Source organism: Acomys russatus, chromosome 19 (genome assembly GCF_903995435.1).
Source record: "Acomys russatus chromosome 19, mAcoRus1.1, whole genome shotgun sequence".
Taxonomy (NCBI): domain Eukaryota; kingdom Metazoa; phylum Chordata; class Mammalia; order Rodentia; family Muridae; genus Acomys; species Acomys russatus.
This window is the reverse complement of record NC_067155.1, coordinates 7,343,676-7,350,164: the sequence shown is the minus strand read 5'-3', so window position 1 is coordinate 7,350,164 and position 6,489 is coordinate 7,343,676. Positions and strand designations below refer to the sequence as shown.

Genomic DNA, 6,489 nt, shown 5'->3' with positions numbered 1-6,489 from the left:
GCAGGCCGAGATCCCCCCCGCCCCCCCACGCGCCCTCTCTCCTCCGCCTCCTCCTCCTCTCCGCCTCCCCCCCGCCACCTCGTTCTTTCTCTCCGGCACGCTGACATCACCATCCGGGGACTCCCGGCCCTTCCCCACAGTTAACCCTTTCGGAGAGGGGAGGGGGAGTGGCAGGGGGCGGGCCTGAAAGCTGGACTGATGGAGAAGAGGTGGGAGGATGCAGGGATGGATGGAAGGATGCTGGAGGAGAGAGGGTTGACTGAAAGGATGGAGAGAGGGACAGGACCAGAAGACAGGCAGAGATGGAGGCACAAAGAGAAGTCTGACTGGCATGCATTGGTAGATGGGAAGATGCAGAGTAGCAGAGACTGGGCGGAGGAGAGACAGGCCGCAGGAAAGGACAGAGGAAGGGAAGAAAGGAAGGAGAATTCTGAGTTCAAGGCCAATCCAGCTATCTAGTGCATTTGAGGACAACCTGGACTATGTGAGAACGCGCCCCCACCACCTCCCACCCCCCCACCCCACACACACAAGAGCTGAAAAGGGCAGACAGGGATAGTAGACAACCAACCAGATAGGATGAGGAGACAGAAACGCAAAGGAAGATGTAGGGACAGGGGCACAAAGAGAAACAAGAACTGTCAGGGGTCCAGGAGGAGGGAAAGACGCTCCACTTCGATGGGAACAGACTGTACGGTTTGCATGGGGGATGAGGGGGGCGGGCACAGGATAAAGGAGACTGAGATAGAAAAGGGAAGGGCTTTGGGGAGTTATTTCTCTAGTGTGATTTATTTCTCTGTGTCCTCTAAGGTCGGCACTCCGTTCTCCTTGGGCAAAGTATCCCCCCCCCCCCCCCCCCCCGCGCTATTATCAGGGCTCCATATCCTGCTATTGTTTTTAAGGCAGAGTCTAGCCCGGGCTGACTTCAACATCCCGGGGTTGAAGATGACCTTGAACTCCTGATCCTCCTGCCTCTGCCTCTCAAGTGCGGGTTTACAGTCCCGGAGAGATGACTCAGCAGCTAAGTAAGAGCACCAGGCTGCTTCTGGAGGACCCAGATCTGATTCTCAGCATCCACTTGGCAGTTCATGGCCGTATATAACTCCAGTCTTCAGGGGACTCTGGCTCCGGGGCACCAAGTGCACATGTAGTTACACAGACATATGCATAGCCAAGCACTCATACACATAAAATAAAATTTTTAAATTCATTTAAAATTGTCTTAAGTCAATCCTGTGCCACCATGCTTTAATGCCTCATATACCTAGATGGGTAAAGCAGATCGATACCGACACAGGTTGTTTGTAGTCTTTGCTTGTTAAGTCCTGCAAACTTCATGTAGGCCTGGGTATACCCACACACCCCAGGGGAGCACCATAGATCTGAGTGGAATCTAGTCCCTATTAGACTTCTCTATAAACTGGGCGTGGTGGTGCACGCGGGAGGCAGGAGGATTGCTGTGAGCTCCGAGACCAGCGTGGTCTCCAATGTGAGTCTAGGATAGCCAAAGCTGCACAGAGAAACCCTGCCTCGAAAAGTAGGTAAGCCTATTCAACCATCTTCATTCTAGCAATCTCTATCAAGGCTAAGATATATACTTTTCTGAATGGTAAGGCTATATAGCAGGGTGCTAAATTAACAAAATTCGGCCAGGCGTGGTGGCGCACGCCTTTAATCCCAGCACTCGGGAGGCAGAGGCAGGCTCATCGCTGTGAGTTCGAGGCCAGCCTGGTCTACAAAGTGAGTCCGGGACAGCCAAGCTTACACAGAGAAACCCTGTTTCAAAAAAAAAAAAAAACAAAACAAAAAAAATTTTTTTTTAAAAAATGAAATTCCTTCCCGGCAGAGCTCCATGACAGTGGAGACAGCAGCTGATTGAAGAAGACAAAGGCGTGTGCGTTCATGAGCGTGTGCATTTGGGTGCCCTTGGAAGTCAGGGGAGGATGTTGGACAGCCTGGAGTTGGAGTTCTAGGAAGATGGAAGCCACCCAGAGTGGCTTCTGGGAACTGAACTAGGTCCTTGAAGAACAAGGACTCTTGCTTGTTGATCCATTTCTTCTGGAAAATGTTTCTAGACGCAGGTATTAATTAGGTAAGATGGCTGGGGTGTAAAAGAAATCATGCAGACAAAAGGCAAGGAGTGGTCTAGGTGGGGACAGAGAACTGTTGAGGTCCTGATGCAGGAGTATGCTGGGTCGTATCTTAGCAACACTGAGGAGGCCCAAGTGTCCAGCGTGAGCAAAGGCAAAGAGGAAGGCAAGAAAAGCACCTGCATAGGGCCTTTGGTTTATGTCTGATATTCTGTAATTAAATTTTCGCCTGTTTTTTTTTTTAAAGATTTATTTATTTATTATTATGTATACAGTGCTCTGCCTTCATGTACACCTGCAGGCCAGAAGAGGGCATTAGATCACATTATAGATGGTTGTGAGCCACCATGTGGTTGCTGGGAATTGAACTCAGGACCTTTGGAAGAACAGGTGGAGCTCTTAACCACTGAGCTATCTCTCCATCCCCAATTTTCATCTGTTTTAAACATATATGTTGCTGAGAGGCAGTGGCAGTGTTGGCGCACGCCTTTTTAACCCCAGCACTTGGGAGGTAGAGGCAGGTGGATCCCTATGAGTTCAAGGCCAGCCTGGTGGACAGAGCTAGGTCCAAGACAACCAGAGCTACATAATCAAACCCTGTTTCAAAAAAAAAAAACAAAAAACAAAAACCAAAGACCAACCTCTAGTGTCATTCCTCAGGAGCTGTCCTCCTTGGGTTTTTATTTCTTTATTTCTTAGTCTTGGTTTGGTTGGTTGGTTGTGGGGTGTTTTGTTTTGTTTGGTTTGGTTTGGTGTTTTATATTTTAATTTTTTTTTTTCAAGGCAGGGTTTGTCACCAGGCATGGTGGTGGCGCCCGCCTTTAATCCCAGCACTCGGGAGGCAGAGGCTGGTGGATAGATGTGAGTTCAAGGCCAGCCTGGTCAACAAAGTGAGTCCACGACAGCCAAGGCTATACAGAGAAACCCTGTCTTGAAAAACAAAACAAAACAAAAGAAACAAACAAACAAACAAACAAACAAAGACAGGGTTTGTCTATGTAGCCTTGCCTGTCCTGGACTCATTTTGTAGAGCAGGATGGCCTCAAACTCACAGAGATCTGCCTGCCTCTGAGTGCTGGGATTACAGGCATGTACCACCTCTGTTTGTTTGTTTTTTGAGACAGAGTTTCCCTTGGATGTCCTGAAGCTCACTATGTGGACCAGGCTGGAATCAAACTCAGCGATCTGCCTTTTTCTCTGCCTCCCAAGTACTAGGATTAAAGCCATGTGCCACCACTACTTGGCTTATTTTTAAATAAAAAAAAATTTTTATGTATTTTTTTTTTTTACGAGTGCTCTGCCTGCATGTACACCTGCCCGCCAGAAGAGGGCATCAGATCCTATTATAGATGTTTGTGAGCCACCATGTGGTTGCTGGGAATTGAACTCAGAACCTCTGGAAGAGCAGTCAGTGCTCTTAACTGCTGAGCCATCTCACTTGACCCGCCTACCCCTACGGCTCCCCCCCCCCCCCCCCCCCCCCCCCCCCCGCGCCACCTCGACTTTTTTTTTTTTTTTTCTCGAGACAGGGTTTTTCTGTGAAGCCTTGGCTATCACGGACTTGCTTTGTAGACCAGGCTGGCCTCGAACTCACATCAATCCGCCTGCCTCTGCCTCCCGAGCGCTGGGATTAAAGGCGTGCGCCACCACGCCTGGCCTGTTTGCTTGTTTTTTTTTCTTTTTGAAACAGGATCTCTGTAGCCCAGGCTGGTCTTGAACTTACTATATAGCTGGGCTAATCTTGAATTTCTCTTCCTCTTAAGTGCTACGATTACAGGTACATGCTATTATTTATAGGGCCCCTTTTACTCTGGAGTGTCTTAGTAGAGGTGGAAAAATTATATGATCTCATTCCTTATAGGTTATATATAGGGTTACATATTTATGTATGTAATTTATGTATCATACTGTGACTTTCGTAGTATGTATGGGAGCTTTCATCTAGGCTATCAACATTGTGTGTATATGTATTATATATATGTTATATGTAATTTATATTCTGTTACATTATATAATATTATTGCACACACATCCACTATACATAGACCCATACATTCTAGTTCCAACTCTCACACCTTGTGAATATGTGACCTTAACGCCAAAAGAAATTTTGAAGATGAGATTCAGTTAGGGATTTTTTTTTTTTTGCGGGGCGGGGGGGGGGGGGGGGGGTGAGTGATAGGGCCTTACATATAGCCTTGGTTGGCCTGGGACTTGCTAAACAGATGAGGCTGCCCTCGAATTCACAGAGGTTTGACTGCATCTGCATCCTGAGTGCTGAGTTCAAAGTATGCGCTACCACTACCTGCTCTCAGTATGTCTTGGCGGGTGTGGGAAATCCCGGGATCCTTGTAAGAAGGATGATGGGGAATGAGAGGCAGCCAAGGTGATGAGACAGTGCAAGCAGAGGCCAAAGGAGCGTAGCCACAAGCTAAGGGATCAGGGTAGCTTCTAGAAGCTGCTGAAGGGATGGGAAACAGCTTTGTACCAAAGGCCTAAAGCAGGACTCCTGCGCTGGGCGTGGTGGCGCACGCCTGTAATCCCAGCACTCAGGAGGCAGAGGCAGGTGGACTGCTGTGAGTTCGAGGCCAGCCTGGTCTACAAAGCGAGTCCAGGACAGCCAAGGCTACACAGAGAAACCCTGTCTCAAAAAACAAAAACAACAACAAAAACAATAAATAAATACATTTTTAAAATATTTATTTATTATTATGTACACAGTGCTTTGCCTGTATGTATGCCTACACTCCAGGCATACATATAGATGACTGGGAGCCACCACGTGGTTGCTGGGAATTGAACTCAGGACCTTTGGAGGAGCAGTCAGTGCCCTTAACCTCTGAGCCATCTCTCCAGCCGCCCCCATAAATAAATTAAAATAAAAAAAATTAAAAATTAACAAAAGCCAGGCACGGTGGTACATGCCTTTAATCCCAGCACTCGGGAGGCAGAGGCAGCCTAGTCCACAAAGTGAGTTCAGGACAGCCAAGGCTACACAGAGAACCCTATCTTGAAAAACCAAAAAATAAAATAAAATAAATTAAAAATCAAGCCAGGCAGTGGTAGCACATGCCTTTAATCCTAGTACACAGGAAGCAGAAAGACAGGCAGATCTCTGAGTTTGATTCCAGCCTGGTGGTCTCCGTAGTGAGTTCCCGAACAGCCAGGGCTATACAGAAAAACCCTGTCTCAAAAACAAAAATAAAGATATTTGTTAACAGCAGTAGTTTTCCAGGGAACAGATCTTATCTTCTGGCTTACAAGGGCACCAACCTGGACTTGGTGCATGTATATACACGAAGGTAAAACACTCACACATAAAATAAAAACGAGTGGGGTGCCGTCGCGCAGGCCTTTAATCCCAGCACTCAGGAGGCAGAGGCAGGCAGATCTTTGAGTTGGAGGCCAGCCTGGTCTACAGAGTGAGTCCAGGACAGCCAAGGCTAAACACAGAGAAACCTGGTCTCAAAAAAAATAAAATAAAAAATGATGCTGAGGGTGGGCGGGATGGTGCATGGCTTTAATCCCTGCACTCAGAAGGCAGAGGCAGGTGGATCTCTGTGAGTTCTAGGTCAGCCTGGTCTACAGAGTGAGGTCCAGGGCAGCCAAGGGTGCACAGTGAAACCCTGTCTTGAAAAACTAAAAAAAAAAAAAAAAAAAAAAAACCACCAACAACAAAACACCCCAAAATTCCTCCTCCAAACCCCAACAAAACAAACGAAAACCCCTTACAAAACAAAAAACATTCATACACAAAAAGATAGATAAATCTAAAAAAAATTTCAACAACTACAATTTTAGGAGTTTGGAGAGACATCTTGGCAGTTAAAATTACTTTTCTTGCCCGGTGGTGGTTTAATCCCAGCACTTGGGAGGCAGAGGCAGGTGGATCTCTGTAAATTCAAAGCCAGCCTGGTCTACAAAGTGAGTCCAGGACAGCCAAGGCTACACAGAGAAACCCTGTCTCCAAAAACCAAAAAAAAAAGTGTTCCACACTGAAGCTGGTAATAAATGGGGAAACTGAGGCCAGGGGGCGGGGTGGAAGGAAGCCCAAAAAAGTGAGATTGAATCTCAGGTTACAGAGGTGGGGCATTAGAGACGATATCCCAGGACTCCTGTAACAACTACAGTTAAAATCAGTTGCGAAGGGAGGGAGGAACGGGAGGAGACAAGCAAGGGGATAAAAATTGAGATATAATCTGAATAAATTAATGGAAAAAAATCAGATTTCATGGAAAAAAAAAATCAGTTGCAAGAGAGGTGCAAACAGGTCGGACAAGGGGCAGCCAAGGGGCGTGGCCTGTGTAGGGGCGTGGTCGAACGGGACTAGCTGACGTACCAGGTAGTTTAGAAAGAGGCGGGACTTGACTGGGAAAGGCCGAAAGGCCTAGAATAGAGG

General features: G+C 47.2%; 1 protein-coding gene across 3 annotated transcripts in view; it reads right to left on the bottom strand.

Annotated features, from left to right (window-relative positions):
- Rpl28 (ribosomal protein L28) overlaps positions 1 to 6,489 on the bottom strand; it is a 249,835-nt gene that overhangs the window by 96,327 nt on the left and 147,019 nt on the right. The gene's annotated exons all lie outside the window — the stretch shown is intronic.